General features: G+C 41.7%; 1 protein-coding gene across 3 annotated transcripts in view; it reads right to left on the bottom strand.

Annotated features, from left to right (window-relative positions):
• The window catches only part of MACROD2 (mono-ADP ribosylhydrolase 2), a 1,393,268-nt gene that overhangs the window by 1,164,922 nt on the left and 211,698 nt on the right, over positions 1 to 16,648 (bottom strand). The window lies entirely within an intron of this gene.

A 16,648-nucleotide genomic window follows, 5' to 3' on the forward strand; every position in this document is an offset into this window, starting at 1 on the left:
TGCAGAGTCTGCAGATCGGTTTCTTATAGCCCTCTAGTAGTGTACGGAAGCACATACTGCATTTTTTAACAGGAATCCTGCTTTTTTCAGGTTTTTCTCTACTCTTTTCCTTTCCTGATTTCTCTTCCTTGCCTTTCCCCTTAGAAACTTGCTCCTAGGGAAGGAAGGCAAGGAGACAATGACTTGGAGCTCACACAAAAAACAGTTGTATATGTTGCCATACAGCACCACTCACGTGCACCGGGGGGTGGAGTAGGCCCAAGTCTGCCTCATCAGCCATTATGATGTCTGGGACGGCCGGCCAAGAAGAAAACGAGTCATAGACCTCAGACCAACTGACTACCCGCTATTTGAGGATTTAAATACCTGCATGGGGAGCCCATCCCCCTGTCGGTGGCTCCTACTGCGTCCCGCGCCCGGTCCGCGGTCACTTCCGGTCGCGACCGGAAGTCGTCATCGAACAGGGGGAATTCTGGGAAACGTAGTTTCCTGCGTCCGCGCGAGAGTCTGGTGACCAGCCCGCCGGAGAGGACGCCAGCCGGAACGAAGATAACTTCCAGGGAGAGCCCGCAGCCGCCGGGCTAACCGAGGATCTGTCCGGAGGGGAACTTGGACCGCAGTCGGCGTAACCCCAGGTAAGGCTTGGTGAGTATGGAGATCCTTCTCCGTTTTTTTTTTTTTTTTTTTTAAAACGTCCCCCCCCCCCCTTAGGAGGAGAGAGACCCTCTCTTGACCTGACCCCTGTAGGGACAGGAAGACACTGGCGGGAGGATGTGGGGGGAGGCTTTTAACCTCTCTGCTTCCTGTCCCTACAGAGGTCAAGGGTCATCCTCCTAGTGGGCCGTCATGGGGGACGTTATGGAAATATCTATCACTTTTATGGTGATGAGTTCCTAATTATTCTTTTTCCCACTATGTACCTAGGTTCCCAATGCTTGTTTTATTGAAATGTGCCTCAGCGATAAACCACCTAAATGTAAAAAGTACAATAAAGTTAAAACTGGCTCATTAGGGGATAGTCAGACAAAGCAGATTTGTAGCAGAAAATCTGTTCCATTCATAATAATAATCATAATAGCGGACACAAATTAAGAAGAACTGCACAGAGCTTGCCAAATCACTCCCTGTCCCCATGGGGCTCACAATCTAAAAAAAACCTGCAAGTATTTTTTGGAGTGTGGGAGGAAACTGAAGGACCCAGAGGAAACCCACGTAAACACAGAGAGAACATACAAACTCTTTGCAGATCTGAATCAGGTTGCTTTGGCAGCAAACCAAAAGATTTCTCCAAGTGCAGAAAAGTTCCTAGGAAATATTACTTCGGCTCAAGGCACATGTCTGCAAATAGCGCCAGTGAACTAACAACAAAAACGGCAGCTAGCTCACGGCTGCTATAGACATGCATTGTGCACAGTGGCCACATCACATAAAAATAGCTCAGGTCCTATACCTGTCCAGTTCACTCCCTATGGAGAGGGTAGAGATGAGCGGCGGTCACCCCTCCTTCTCCAGTCGACTTGTGGCTCACGTCACACGCCTGTACATGGTGCCTAGTGTGAATATTCACTAAAGTAATAGCTCCTTAAATGTCATGATATCTGTTGTCAAATCTCACTGTAAAAAAAAATTAGATCCCAAAGTCCTATGCAAATGAGCTGAAAAATTACATTTTCCTCTCCTTGAGAAGAATCATGCTGAAGGTGTAGTGTAAATTTCAAAGCCCATTTCTTGGGCTCTATACTACATAGAACAATGCTTCTGGTGTCATTGTAAAGTCTCAGCTTGATTAAGGTTCTATGAACTATACACTCACCGGCCACTGTATTAGGTACACCATGCTAGTAATGGGTTGGACCCCTTTTGCCTTTCAGAACTGCCTCAATTCTTTGTGGCATAGATTCAACAAGGTGCTGGAAGCATTCCTCAGAGATTTTGGTCCATATTGACATGATGGCATTACACAGTTGCCGCAGATTTGTCGGCTACACATCCATGATGCGAATCTCCCGTTCCACCACATCCCAAAGATGCTCTATTGGATTGAGATCTGGTGACTGTGGAGGCCATTTGAGTACAGTGAACTCATTGTCATGTTCAAGAAACCAGTCTGAGATGATTCCAGCTTTATGACATGGCGCATTATCCTGCTGAAAGTAGGGTACATTGTGGTCATAAATGGATGGACATGGTCAGCAACAATACTCAGGTAGGCTGTGGCATTGCAACGATGCTCAATTGGTACCAAGGGGCCCAAAGAGTGCCAAGAAAATATTCCCCACACCATGACACCACCACCACCAGCCTGATCCTTTCATACAAGGCAGGATGGATCCATGCTTTCATGTTGTTGACGCCAAATTCTGACCCTACCATCCGAATGTCGCAGCAAAAATCGAGACTCATCAGACAAGGCAACGTTTTTCCAATCTTCTACTGTCCAATTTCGATGAGCTTATGCAAATTGTAGCCTCAGTTTCCTGTTCTTAGCTGAAAGGAGTGGCACCCGGTGTGGTCTTCTGCTGCTGTAGCCCATCTGCCTCAAAGTTCGACGTACTGTGCGTTCAGAGATGCTCTTCTTCCTACCTTGGTTGTAACAGGTGGCGATTTGAGTCACTGTTGCCTTTCTATCAGCTCTAACCAGTATGCCCATTCTCCTCTGACCTCTGGCATCAACAAGGCATTTCCACCCACAGAACTGCCGCTCACTGGATGTTTTTTCTTTTTCGGAGCATTCTCTGTAAACCCTAGAGATGGTTGTGCGTGAAAATCCCAGTAGATCAGCAGTTTCTGAAATACTCAGACGAGCCCTTCTGGCACCAACAACCATGCCACGTTCAAAGGCACTCAAATCCCCTTTCTTCCCCATACTGATGCTCGGTTTGAACTGCAGGAGATTGTCTTGACCATGTCTACATGCCTAAATGCACTGAGTTGCCGCCATGTGATTGGCTGATTAGAAATTAAGTGTTAACGAGCAGTTGGACAGGTGTCCATGAGTGAGTCGGTCAAAGAAAAATGGCATGTGTGCTGGATAAATTTCCCGAACAGCGCCTCATGTCACGGGACTAAACCAATATGACGACTACAGCCCACTGATAGAAAACAGACCCCTCCATTTCCCAGCAACATTTCCTGCGGGTAACTGGACTTAAGCTCAGTACTGAGTGGCCGCTCTGCCCATCCAATAGCAGAATAATAGTAGAAGATCCTCTACAAAAGGTTTATTGTCTGGCCTATTAGTAAAGTACATGACAAAAATTATAGGGAAGATAATTTTATTACCAATGTTCCATTCTCAACCATAACTCACGACAAACACTAAGGCTCAACAATAACTTTCTTGTATAAAAAAAAAAAAACAATTAAAAATGTCTGGCACAGACAGTAATTGAGACGTTTTATCACCCTATACTGTACTCACCCCAAGTGGGCGGGGAGTGGGTGGGGCCCTGAAATAGTATTCATTCGGGAACACAATAGTATGCCTGATATACTAAGAGGGGTATCATGACTGGGGCAGAACCACATAGAGACTTTTATATAATTGACTAGAGAAACCGCCTTCCTGTCCACACATAGGACACATCGGCCTGTCCTAGATCCCTACATACATTTATTTGTCTACTGCTAGTCTGCTTTACTTTGTTTGTGTTACTTCCAGTCAGATCTTATTGACAATTCTTTTTGGATGGTGGTAAGACTACTATACAAGCATCAGGATTGCAACAATATTATTGTATGTACTAAACAACCACAATGGCCACCTATGCCTTAGCGGTCTATTCTACTGAATTATAATATAGGGCCTAACAATTTTTACGGAACAAGAAAATATTCAACACATTGGTTTTTTTCTTGAACAAACTTGCTGAGTGACATTAGCACAACACCTCGCGAGGCTGGTGGCCAAGTCCTTTGTGGAAGATGTGAAAGAGTGAAGGATGTCAACGCCAACATCCCAGACAATCATCTTTTCAAGCAGAATTCACGCACGTCACTGAAAAATGCAGCAAGCTGAAAACAATGTAATGTAAATTACATATCAATCAATGCGGGTTACAGGAATTAAAGAGGGTGGGCTTTTATTCAAAAATGCATACAATAGAGTTCTGTCCTTGCATTTCCAAAGTAATGACAATGGCCTTTGATGCCTGGGAACTTCACTTTTTGTGCATTTTTAAATTTTCTTTGCAGAAGACTAAATTCTCTCGGGTTATTTTGTGCCAATACTGATCAGACATACCACTAAAACAACATATTTTGCAAGTCTTGCTGGCTTGTCTTCATCCCATAGTACAATGGGGTGTTCTTTCATCTCCAAAAACATAATACGATTCACAAAATTATAAAATAAAATGTGATGCATCAAACTAGGTAATTGTTTCCCATTGTTCCGTGGCCTAGTTCTATTACTTATTGGAGTTTTTGGCAGTGGGCAACAATCGCCATGATTGGGTTAAATGGCCAAAATGTAGTAAGCTGTTCCTTACTAATTTTTGATATGAAACCTTTCAATCATTTCCAACAATAAAAATTGCAACAATTTGCTTAAATTGTATCGGCTCAAGTGAGAAGGCCCTTAGCTCTGAACGAGCCTTTGGTCTCCATAGGTCTGTTGGTCATTGTATACCAAGAACGTAGCATTTACAAAAATATCAAGTTTTGTGGTACTCTGTGCCATTCATGCAGTCCTAACTATTTGGCCTTTGACAAAGCTCACATTGTTATGTTCACAATTGTTTCCTGCTTCCAATGCATCAAACTTCTTGAGCTGACCACGTTTCAGCCTTTTATGTTATGGTAGATTGGTATTGTAGGCCATTAAACCAATCAATAATTTCTAGATTGATATTTTATAAGAGATAGAAAAAAAACAAAACATTTTTGTGTCCTATTGATTCTAAGACAAAAGTAGAGCATCATGTGAGAGATGAGCGCCATGCAGCAGATCCATACTAGCTTTTTATTCGGAGTGCAGGTATCTCAGTAACATTTCATAAGTAAATGCGTCCCTTGTGTCTTTATGGAGACCGGAAGGGCCCAGTCTATTGAAAAACAAATCTGAGCTGTATAATATGCATCATACTTTGCCAACTAATTGAAGACAGCCAAATGGTATACAGTGATGACTACATACTATTAAGGGGTAGGTCTTCCAGCATTATTAGAAGATTGCTTCGATATATTGAATGTTAGACATTGCATAGTCAAGCTACTCTAAGTTATTATTGGCCTTTACTCTCCATCATGTACATTTGAGCAGGAAAGTTTTATTATTTTCAAAAAGTTGAAATCTGGGCCAGCCGAACCTAATTATTTTTGTCTGGTTTGGTCTTGCCATGGTAAGGTCCCCTATTTAAGTCTTATTAAGTCAAACTTCAGAAACCCCTTATGAAACCACCAGTGGAAGCTCCAGCTAGGCAGCAAAACATGGTGGCCAATCCACCAAATACATAAATGAGACACATCTTCTACCATATGAGCTGCTCTCACTCACAGAGAGGAGGAATCTCCCTTTATACTATCCACATACACCAATATGCAGGTGATGTCTTGAAGGAGCGCCGAATTAAAAAACTTTAAGCTATATTATATCCGTTCCCTGCTCACTTCAACTCGCAATGTCCAGATTAAAAAAAAAATAGTACAAATTGGACTGGGTTGATTAACCATCTGCTTGAATAGAAGCTTGTTTTTTTTAGGAGGACAAAAGACTTTTTTTTTTTTTTTTTTTTTTTTTTATAAAAGAATTTTATTGGTTACCACAATATTTACATAGTATCAATTCATACAAAAAAATTATTTACTGTCTTTTCTCTTTCCCTTAGGTAACAACCTAATAACTTAGCCGTCATTAATGAGTTGTCACCTCCAGACCTTCCATATTAAAACAGTCAGTCAAACAGTATTTTTACAATTTTAACTATATAATTCAGACCGTACATGAATCAAACAGTTTCTCCCGAGAATACCTTGTAAACGTATATCATATGTGGTGGCATGTTTTACCATACATAACATAACAATTCCTTAACCCCCCCCCCCCCATCCCCACCCGAAAAAAAAAAAAAAAAAAAAGAGAACGAAAATTTCTGTGTCTCCTCTCCTCCCTCTCCCTCCCTGCCGTACCGCCATCCCCATAAGCATATGTCTCATCTTAATATTGCACATTCCTCCCTACTAAAGTTTTGGTTGATCCAAGATTGCCATGAGAGCTTAAACCTTTCATATCCTCTTTTACTTCCCTTCAGTTTCATTTGAGCTTCTGCCAGAATCGTGTTATTAACCACTCTTTTCCATAACATAATATTGGGGGGGTCTTTTGACATCCATTTTTTAATAACACTAAATCTTGCCAAGGATAACAATTTCTTTATGACATATGCCTTGTTATGTAATGTTACATTTTCCAAAAGGCCCAAAATGCACCCGTGGAAAGAAAATGGTAGATCTACCTCCATGTATTTATTAATTTCAGCAATGACGGAGCCCCAGAATTTATGTGTCTGTGTGCAAAACCACAAACTATGAATGTCATCGGTTTCTCGCATACCACACTTGTTGCAACTATACACCTTTGGACCAAACTTAGATAGTATTTTAGGGGTGAAATAGAGTCTATGTAGTATAAATATATGGGATAACCGCTGAGCCGGTATCTTAAATAACTTATTTACATCCCCCATAATTATGTTCCATTGAGATTCACTCAATTCCCCCACTACTTCTGTCCACTTATGCATAATTCTTTTTTTGTTGTCTCTTTTTTCGGATATTGGCCAGAACCGAAGTAAATTTTTACTCTTAAACTTGGTCCCCATCATTGTCTGCATCGCTATCAACAATGGTGGAAGTGGCTGCATAACTTTTTGCGACTTCTCCACTGTTTGCCACCAGTGGAGAATTTGTAGGTATGTATAAAGACATGAATCATCTAACCCAAATTGCTCCTGTATACTGTTAAAAGTTTTTAACCGTCCGTTATCGAAAATCTGATGCATGTATTTAATACCTTTATCTATCCATTTTATATAATTAACCACCGGAACCCGCCATTTCCTATTTTCCCACATAGGAGTATACTGATTGTACCCCTTCATATTTGTTATCTTCTGGAGCTCCCTCCAGACTTGAAGCATTAATTGGAAGGTATATTTAGGGGAACCCCTTTTAGATACTTCCCACTGTTCCGCCTCTAGAATTTCCCAGGTATCGTAATTAAGGTTAGAATGGGACTTTTTACCCACAAGACTATGGGGGTTTGAATCCCATGTGGACAGGTATTTAGCTTGAGCTATTATATAATGGGCTCGCATATCCGGGATTCCAAATCCCCCTTTTCCTATGGGCGACGTCATTCTTTCCATCTTTAGGCGTGGTTGCTTCCCCCTCCAAGCCAGCTCTGCAAACAAACTTTCTATAATTTTAAAAATTTTATCCGGAACGGTTATTGGAGATGCTGATAAAACATAGAGTAACTTCGGAAGTAGTATCATATTAATGAGAGCAATTCTCCCTAGCATGTTTATCGGTAACTTTTTCCACAACTGAATTTTTTTCCTAATCTCACCTATAATTGGGATAATGTTTTTATCTATAAATTCCGTAATGTCCGCTGAAATATTAATCCCCAAATACCTGGTACTTTCCCCCTTGCTGATATTTACTACATTCTTTGGGGCAAAGGAACCTGGATGGTCAATGGGAAGCCAGGCGGATTTATGCCAATTTATACCCAGGCCAGAGAATCGCCCATACTCCTCAAAAATCCCGAATACTTTATCAATTGAACCATGGGTTCCCAGGTAAAGAAGGACGTCGTCCGCGTACAAGGAAATTTTTTCTTGGGTATCCCCCAGTCTAAAGCCTACAACACTTTGATTCTGTCTGATCTTGCAAGCCAGTGGTTCCATAGCAATAGCAAATAGGAGAGGGGATAACGGGCATCCCTGTCTGGAACCTCTTCCAAGCTTAAATGGCCTTGAAATTTCCCCATTTACTAAGACCCGTGCCAATGGCTCCTCATACAAAAGTTTTACCCATGAGATAAATTGGGCTCCACAGCCCATTTTCTCCAGTGTATACCAGAGAAAGGACCATTCGAGGGTGTCAAAAGCTCGGGAGGCATCCAAAAACAACAGGGACCTATGACCAGGGCCAGATGGTTCCATCTGCATATTTAAAAATAACCTCCTTATATTATCAAATGTCGAACCTCCAGGCATAAAACCTTTTTGGTCCGGATGAATAATCTCTCCAATTATTTTTTTAAGTCTTTCTGCCAGTACCTTGGCAAGCAGTTTGTTATCAACATTTATTAACGAGATGGGACGATATGAGTCCACTTTTCGCTTGTCTTTATCTGGTTTTTTAATTAAGACTATCAATGCCTCCCTCATAGATGGAGGGAGGGATCCTTTTTGAAGAGAGTGATTCCAAATCTCAATCAAGTGGTCCAGCAATTCCTCCTTATATAACAAATAAAATTCAAACGGGATCCCATCCAGCCCTGGTACACTGCCCCCCGCTGCTCGCGATAATACCCCCAGCACTTCTGATCGCGATATTTCCTGGTCCAATAGATCTTTCCCTATCTCTGAGATCTTGGGAATTATAATATCCCCGAAATAACTCTCCATGTCCGCTCGTGAATTAATACTTTTTGAGGTATACAATTCTACATAGTATTTTATAAAATGTTCTAGGATCTGAACTGGGTCATCCGTCATACTCCCATCAGATCTTTCAATGATGGTAATAAATTCTTTTTCCTTATCTGCTTTGACTAGTTTAGCCAACATCTTACCCGATACATTAGCTTCCAGATACCCTCTTCTGGCCTGTACAGAAACCCTTCGGTCCGCCAATAATTTAGTCAGGTCCGTATAACACAATTGGGCCTCTTCCCAAGCCCGTCTGTTCTCATCAGAGGGGTTATTAATAAATGAGTTTTCCAGTCTTTCTGCCTGTGCTTCCAACTCCCGCATCACCTTGTTTTCCTTCTTTTTATAGTAGCACACCTGGGATTTATATTCTCCTCTCATAAAGGCCTTAGCTGTATCCCATATCATTTCCTCCGTGGCTGTGCCCTTATTGGAGCTAAAAAACCTATTTATTTCATTCACAAACTGATCCTGTTTCCCTAATAAATTTAACCAAAAAGGAGATATCCTAATACCCCTAGAACTTCGTGATTTATCTTTTTCTAGTGTTATGACTAAAGGTGAATGGTCAGAGACCCCCCTTTTCCCATACACCACCTTCTTAACTAACTGTGCCGCCTTACTATTTAAAAAAGCCATATCCAGGCGTGAAAAAACCATGTGCGAACCCGAGAAACAAGAATATGCACGTTTATTAGGATTATGTGCCCGCCAGGCCTCAATCCATTTAAAATTTTCCACCAATCCTGACAGTGTTGAGTTCCTATGTGAAGACCTACATCCTTGTGTAACCTGAAATGTATCTAGGTGATAATCCAAAACAGTGTTGAAATCCCCTATCATCAAAATAAGTGGATCCTCCCATACAGAGCAAAAAGTGTAAAATTTTGTTATTATATTTGATGAGTATGGTGGAGGGATGTATATATTTGCAATAGCCCATTTTCTCCCTTCTAACGTCCCATAAATAAAAATATATCTACCTTCCGTGTCTATTGTGACCTTTTCTTGTTCAAAGTGACAATCTCTGTGAAATAAAAGGGATACCCCTCTAGAATAAGCGGAGCAAACGGAGTGATAACCTATCCCTATACAGCTTTTTTTAATTACATCCACCTTGTCCTGTACAAGGTGTGTTTCTTGAAGAGCTATTATATCAGGACGATGGCAATTAATTAAGTCCCAGACTGCTACCCGTTTTTGTGGGGATCCTAAACCTCTGACATTCCAAGATAATATTTTCATGGACTTATACATTTCTTAGTCTATAAATCATAAGGAGTAACCAGGGGGAGGGGGAAGGCCAGATTGTGTCAGCTTTAGAAAGTACCATAAAGGAGAATATCCATCCCACCTGGGAGATCAAATGGGGACCGCCAGCGAGGGGGAGGAGGGAGAGACAGAAAAAAAAAAAAAAAAAAAAAAAAAAGTAATAGTAATAATGCCCCCCCCACCATCCGTCTCCTCTGCCTTCTGCACCCTAGGGAACAGGGCAAAGCTGAGACTCTCAACCTATGCATCCCTAAGCCCCTCCCCACCCCAACCAGAGCATTAATTTCTTAATTCCTAATTCCCCCCAAGAACAATTCAACTAATATTGTGATTAAACCAATCCAACGCTTCGTCAGGTGCATCAAAAAATAACGTTTTGTCTTTCCATATAATTCGGAGTCTGGCTGGAAATAATACTGAATATGCAATATTCTTCTGTCTTAGTTTATTTTTTATCTCCATGAAGCCCTTTCTCATCTTTTGGGTCTCATTAGCGTAATCCGGGAAGATTTTTACCAGATGACCCTTGAATTCTAATTTCTCTGTCTTTCTTAGTTTACGCAGAATGAGGTCCCTATCTTTTGAGACTATCAACTTTAATAATATTGGGCGGGGGTAACCCCCCACCACTGGGGCTCTCCCGGGTACTCTGTGGGCCCTTTCAATGTAGGAGGGGAAGGTGGCAAAACCCTCTCCTAATAGCTCATTAAACCAATTTTCCATAAATTTAATGGGGTCTTCCCCTTCTACCCCTTCCGGGAATCCAAAGCATCTAAGGTTTGCTCGACGAGAGCGATTCTCCAAATCGATAATTTTCTTTTTTTGCTCTTCACACCTAGATTTTAATATTCGCATTTCCGTTTTCATCTCATTCTGTGCATCTTCTAGATCAGAGACTCTAGTTTCTACTTGGTCGAATCTTGCCTCATGCCTACGTAAATCCGCACTCATCCGGACCAGCTCCTCTTGGAACTGGCCCACATCCTTTGTTAGGACCCTTATTGCCCTATTGCATTGCATAATTGCCTCATAGATTTCAGTCTGAGACGGGGGTAGTGGATCCCCACTAACCCCCACCATTTCTAGGCCCTCTGGCTGCTCCTGAGTATGAGATTTTCCCGTACCCGTACTATCATCATCCATCAGAACTGAAGCTTTCTCCTGTTGAGCGGTCTCTATTAGGGCCATATTTTCTGTGTCACACCTCTCTTCGTCACACCCTTCCCCCTCCTTAATGCTCTTTTTTATACCTGTCAATGCACTCCCACCACTTTTTGGAGATAGAACAAATTTATCTAGTTTCCTTAGGGCATTTTCCCTTACTTTTTCTACTCTATTCTGATTTTTGGGGGTTTTTATTGGGGAGGACACCGGAGTACTACTCGCACCCTTTTTTTTTACATTAGGTCGTGTCATCTTGGCTTGAAGGGTGTACTGATCTTACCAAGAAAAATGTATATCTTTAATCAACGTTTCAAGACAGATTATCTTGGCAGAAAAACTTGTACTTCCACAATGCCCTGTTTTAGAGCTCTGCTCTTGTAATAAGATTTAAGTGATTACACCGGGACGTATTTCACACAGGTTCACCCCCGTTTAACCTAGTTGGTACATAATCATGAGACTGGCAGAGAGATAGTGGTCTATCATAGGCAATTCAGACACGGGAATTACAGTTAACAATCAAGTAGTTACTGCGGAAAATAGTACATAAACATTAGCAGTCAAAACATTGCAGGGTTTAGTAGAGACGAAAGCAGAAAATTGAAAAGTGCCACAGCACTAGTATATAAGTGAATCAGTGCATCAAGAGACTCTGTCCACACCTACAAGGAATGAACACAACCTTGTTTAAAGACCAACAGCGGGATAAGCAATACACTGGTATTTCAATTTTATCAACCCAAGTGTTTGCCACAGGCCTACTGGGCCCCGAGCAATGAGTCCAGAGAGGTACAGTGAATAGCAAGCATTGTCTCTTTTCCTTCTTTTTTTCCTTCTTCCTCTTCCCTCCTCCCCCAGGCAATAATGCGAAAGCAAAGCAATATCCCACTAAACAATTTTTGGCTAGTGTAATGCTTTTTTAATCTGCACAAAAAAGCGGACAAACAAACTGCCACAATGGGAGAGGGGGTCTGTATTAGATGGTTAGTCAGGGAAAATGCTTTAAGCAGTTAGGAGTCAGCTGCAGTTTTTCTTCTTGAGCTTAAATGTAGCCACATGGCTAATTAGAATTAAAGCATTTGTTATAATATCAAAGCCAGGAGCGAGTTAGTAACTGCAGGTGTAGTTCAAATATATAGTATGCCAAGAAGCAAAAAGACAAGGATTCATACGACCTGTTTAGGGCGAGGAACACCCCAGTAGACCTCAATGACCCCAGCGGATCCGGTCCGATCCTCAGGACAAAGCCCTCAAACCTCCTCTTCAGGACGATGACGGCTATCCTGTCAGGCCTCCACCGGTCCCCCGGAGTCTCTCCACGCCGTGTTGGAACAGGGAGATCCTCGCCAATCCTTTCTCTGCTAGGCTTGCAGACTGTCTGTCCAGGTCCTTCAGTTCCTCCAGCTCCTGCCACCGCAGTATGACGCCCCGCTGACTGCCCGGTGCTGCGGCTCCTCTCTCTCTGCGCAGCGCCGGAACCACCTCTCGTGCGCCGGAACCACCTCTCGTGCGCCGGAACCACCTTTCGTGCGCTTGAAGCTCTAGGCCTCCGGACCCCTGTCACATCGTCTGCGGGGGATGCTCAACCAAGCCGGGACGCCGCCATCATTATGCTCTGGTTGCGGGCGGGAGTAGCGGGGCGGCGTGAAACACGTCCGCTCACATGCTCCTCCTCTTCCTGATCACCGAGCTTCTCCGAGGACAAAAGACTTTGAAGATTAACATTTCATGAGGCCCTCTAATCAGCCAGCAGCCCAAGAAGTAGCTGATCTGCAGTTGTTTAGCTCTGGTGATCTCCAGAAGATTTCTACATGCTTGTTTTTGGCAGGATCAACAGAGGTGTAACTTGAAGGGGGCAGAGAGTGTGACTGCATCTTGGTCGAAAAATGCATCTTTTTCCTTTACAAAGGTACCTGTATTATATACGATACACTAGATGGGGCCTGTAACAGATTTTGCACAGCAGGCTTTAGGTTACACCTTTGAGGATCAGGCACAAATTGCTGAAAACCTGAGAAATGAAAAAAAAAAACGGATAAATACAATTGCTTTTTATTTCTAGGTTGGTTCCCTTTGGCCAGAATTTGGAGACGGCAAATTTTGTTGTTGGATATAACCATGATAAAGCTTGCGAGGGAAAAAATAAATAAATTGGTACATCTTTCTCCAAGATATATTTTGTGCCCATTATGCATGGAATGATTTGGACAGATTTGTTTTCTTATGACTCTTTGTATTTTATTCGCTGTGCTTCTTCAGATTGCCATCTGTAATATGTATATTGCTTTTGCACAATCAAACAAACATCTTGTGTCACAAAAAGTGCATTTTAGTTTCATTTGACTTTACCAGAGATTATCATTTCAATTCTCAATAACCGCGCGCCTGATGACTGCAGTAGGACATAAGCAGCAGATTTTGATAAATGACACAGCGACATGCACCACTCCAATAGTCCTATTCAACCTAGTGACATTCCTGAAATTGGAAATTGACATATGGAGGAGACTTAAGTTGACAACTTTAATCCAAAGACACCAAGAAAAATAAGATCACAGGACTCTCTACATCATCTTTATGACAGAAGTCTGCTGGCCATCGCTCAGTCAATAACGATCACTCCAGACGGATGCGGCTAGATCCCTACTTTTTAATCCACTTTTGAATCCTGAACACAATGAAAAATGGTGGATATTTAATAGATAGGAGAGGATATGTGCTGCGCGAAAGAAATTTAATAAAGTATGATATTCTATATGAAATCAAACCAACAAATATAAACTACATCTAGAGCTTTGCATTGTGTGTCGGGCAATACAAGAAAAACTGTAGCGTTGAGCTCCGTTTAAAGGGAACTCTCTATAGCAGGAGAGACCGTCCCATCAAAAGGTTGTTTTGGACACTTCTCTATTCTACTTTAAGAAGGAACATGGCAAGTAAAACATACCATGTTTTCTGGAATAAGAGTATTGCGACTTTGGCAGGGGGATTGTGGGTCATTTGTGGTCCGATTCCACAAAGCTGATGTAACACCAGCAGTTCCTGGCACAAAGTCATCTTGTAATAAACCAAAATTATAGGCAAAATCAACTCTTGTTCTCTTGTGTATTACTGTTATTGCCTATCCACAAGGTAGCCGATAAGATTCTTATTGATGGGGGTTCAACTGATTTAAAAAAAAAAAAATAAATAATAATAATAAAGGCACTGTTACCCCTAATTGATGGGTCGATTATCTGCCATGCAGCTTCATGTATTTTCTAGGAGTACGCCATAAATATCATAACGCTGTTTTCTGTTCTTATTGGCCAGCACATAAATATGTTCCATTATGTTCACAGAATGGAGCATGATCTATCTGCCAATTTGTCACTTAGGGGGGAGAAAACCCTCATTCCTGTTCTAATAAGTGGTTGATAACAATGGACATGGGACAACACCTTTTGTCTGATTATACCTGGCGCACCCCCCCTTTCATATGGTTTTAATACATCTACCCCTATGTTTTCGGGTTGAGTCACTATATAGGTCTTGCAGGAATCCATGTGTCATTTAATTTGTAGCTTGTGATGTGCCGATAAGAGCAGGGTGAATGCAGATAATACCTGACACAGGTCATGGATACATAGGAAAATATTATTTATTTTAATTTCAAACCACTCCCCTTAATGGCTTACATGTTACTAAATCATGATCAGTCGTCGCTCATCTTACTATAATCATATCACAATGCTGACATAATAAATATCTTGCTTTACATATCACTGGGGAGATCTGTATTACTGGGGGGCTGTATATATAACTGTTGGCTGTACGCAAAACTAGGGGCTGTATATATATTACTGGAGGGGCAGTATACATCAGTGGTGGCTAAATATAACTAGTGGGCGGTATATATTACTAAGGGCTATATATTAATTAATGGGGGACTGTATATTAATAAATGGGGGCTGTATAAATTAATTACTGGGGGCTGTACATAAATTACAGGGGCTGTATATCAATAAAGGATGTATATTATTTCACTGGGGGGGGCTGCATAGTACTAGAGGCTGTACATTTATTAGTTACTGGAGGGTGTTTATTAATTACTGGGGCACTGTAGACATCTATGGGGACCGCGATGCAGCCACAAATTGTGCGGCCAGATCATGGTCGCCTTTATATGGATGCTAAATGCGTACCCTTTCTGGGCTACATTCTTTGGGGGCCCCCACCAATCTGAATCCGGCCCTGCCTAAAGTGAATAAACTACCTTGTACTAACATACAAAAAAGAAATTACAGGAATTATAGGAAATAAGTTTTGGACTCACTGTGCAAACCTAGCCATTTTTGCCTCCTTCCAAAGATATTACGTTTTCACACTTTGACCTTTATGCAGGGACCTGGACTTTGATGTGGTGAGACCACAAGGCATTACCTTTTGTGGTATTGGTGTTTGTGTGTATCATCGGTATGTAATGTCCACACTCCGCAGAAATTCCAGAAAGCCGGCCAGGTATAGGACCTTCCGTTCAAAAAGATGGCTCACACACAGGAAACCACTGCCTTATGTGTGTATGAACCCATAGAAATGAATTTGTCTGTGCATTATCCCCTGAATTAAACAGGCAGCACATGAACACAAAACAACGTTTGTGTGCGGGGAGCCTTAGGCAGAGAACAGTCAGGAACGGGATAAAGTCGAGGCAGGTGCAGAACCTACAATTAGCATAGGGTTTTGTAGAATGGAATCCAGCAGATTTTGGACTGGAGGGCAATCCCATCTCCTAGTAATGCAGACCACCCAGTGTGACAGTTTCTATATAGTATTAGGGTGGGATAAAATTATTACAATCTGTAATTATACGCTGCAATCCATTAGAAAGGATTTGTGGGCAACCAGGCATACGCAGGCATGCCACTGTTACAACTTCTTACACACATCCAACCTGTTATTTAGGATGGCTTTGGGCTACTAAGAATAAGCAGCTGACCACAACTGCCAGAGCATATAATCTACTTTTTCTGATTACCGTAGAAGTCACTCACAGAAACTTTCATTACTGCTTTGGGCTGTTTTTAACTAATAATCTACAAGTAATCTTTGTGCTGGAGTCTCAATGTACCCGGGGGACTACATCTTACGCTGATGGCAGAAGTGAGCAGTAGAGAAAGTATATATTAGTTTCTATATTTTGTTTTTTGGCTATTTTCTGTCGGTTATAAAGAGATTAATTACTGGACACCATTCTGAAAGGGTAACTGCACATGTTCAGTGTCATCCGTAGATTTCTCACATGGAACTGGTGAAGGAAATTGCAGATGAATTAATTCAACAAATTATTATAAACTTCAGTATTATACGCAGTTGACCTGTCCATAAGATAAAAATGGCCGGCGAGGACAACAGCGGTCAACCTTGACATGAGATTCCTCACCAAGGTCAGACAACGTATTTATACAGGCAGCCCCGGGTTACATACAAGATAGGGTCCATAGGTTTGTTATGAAGTTGAATTTGTATGCAAGTCGAAACTGTATATTTTATAATTGTAGATCCAGACA

Source organism: Engystomops pustulosus, chromosome 3, assembly GCF_040894005.1.
Source record: "Engystomops pustulosus chromosome 3, aEngPut4.maternal, whole genome shotgun sequence".
In the NCBI taxonomy this organism is placed as follows: Eukaryota; Metazoa; Chordata; class Amphibia; order Anura; family Leptodactylidae; genus Engystomops; species Engystomops pustulosus.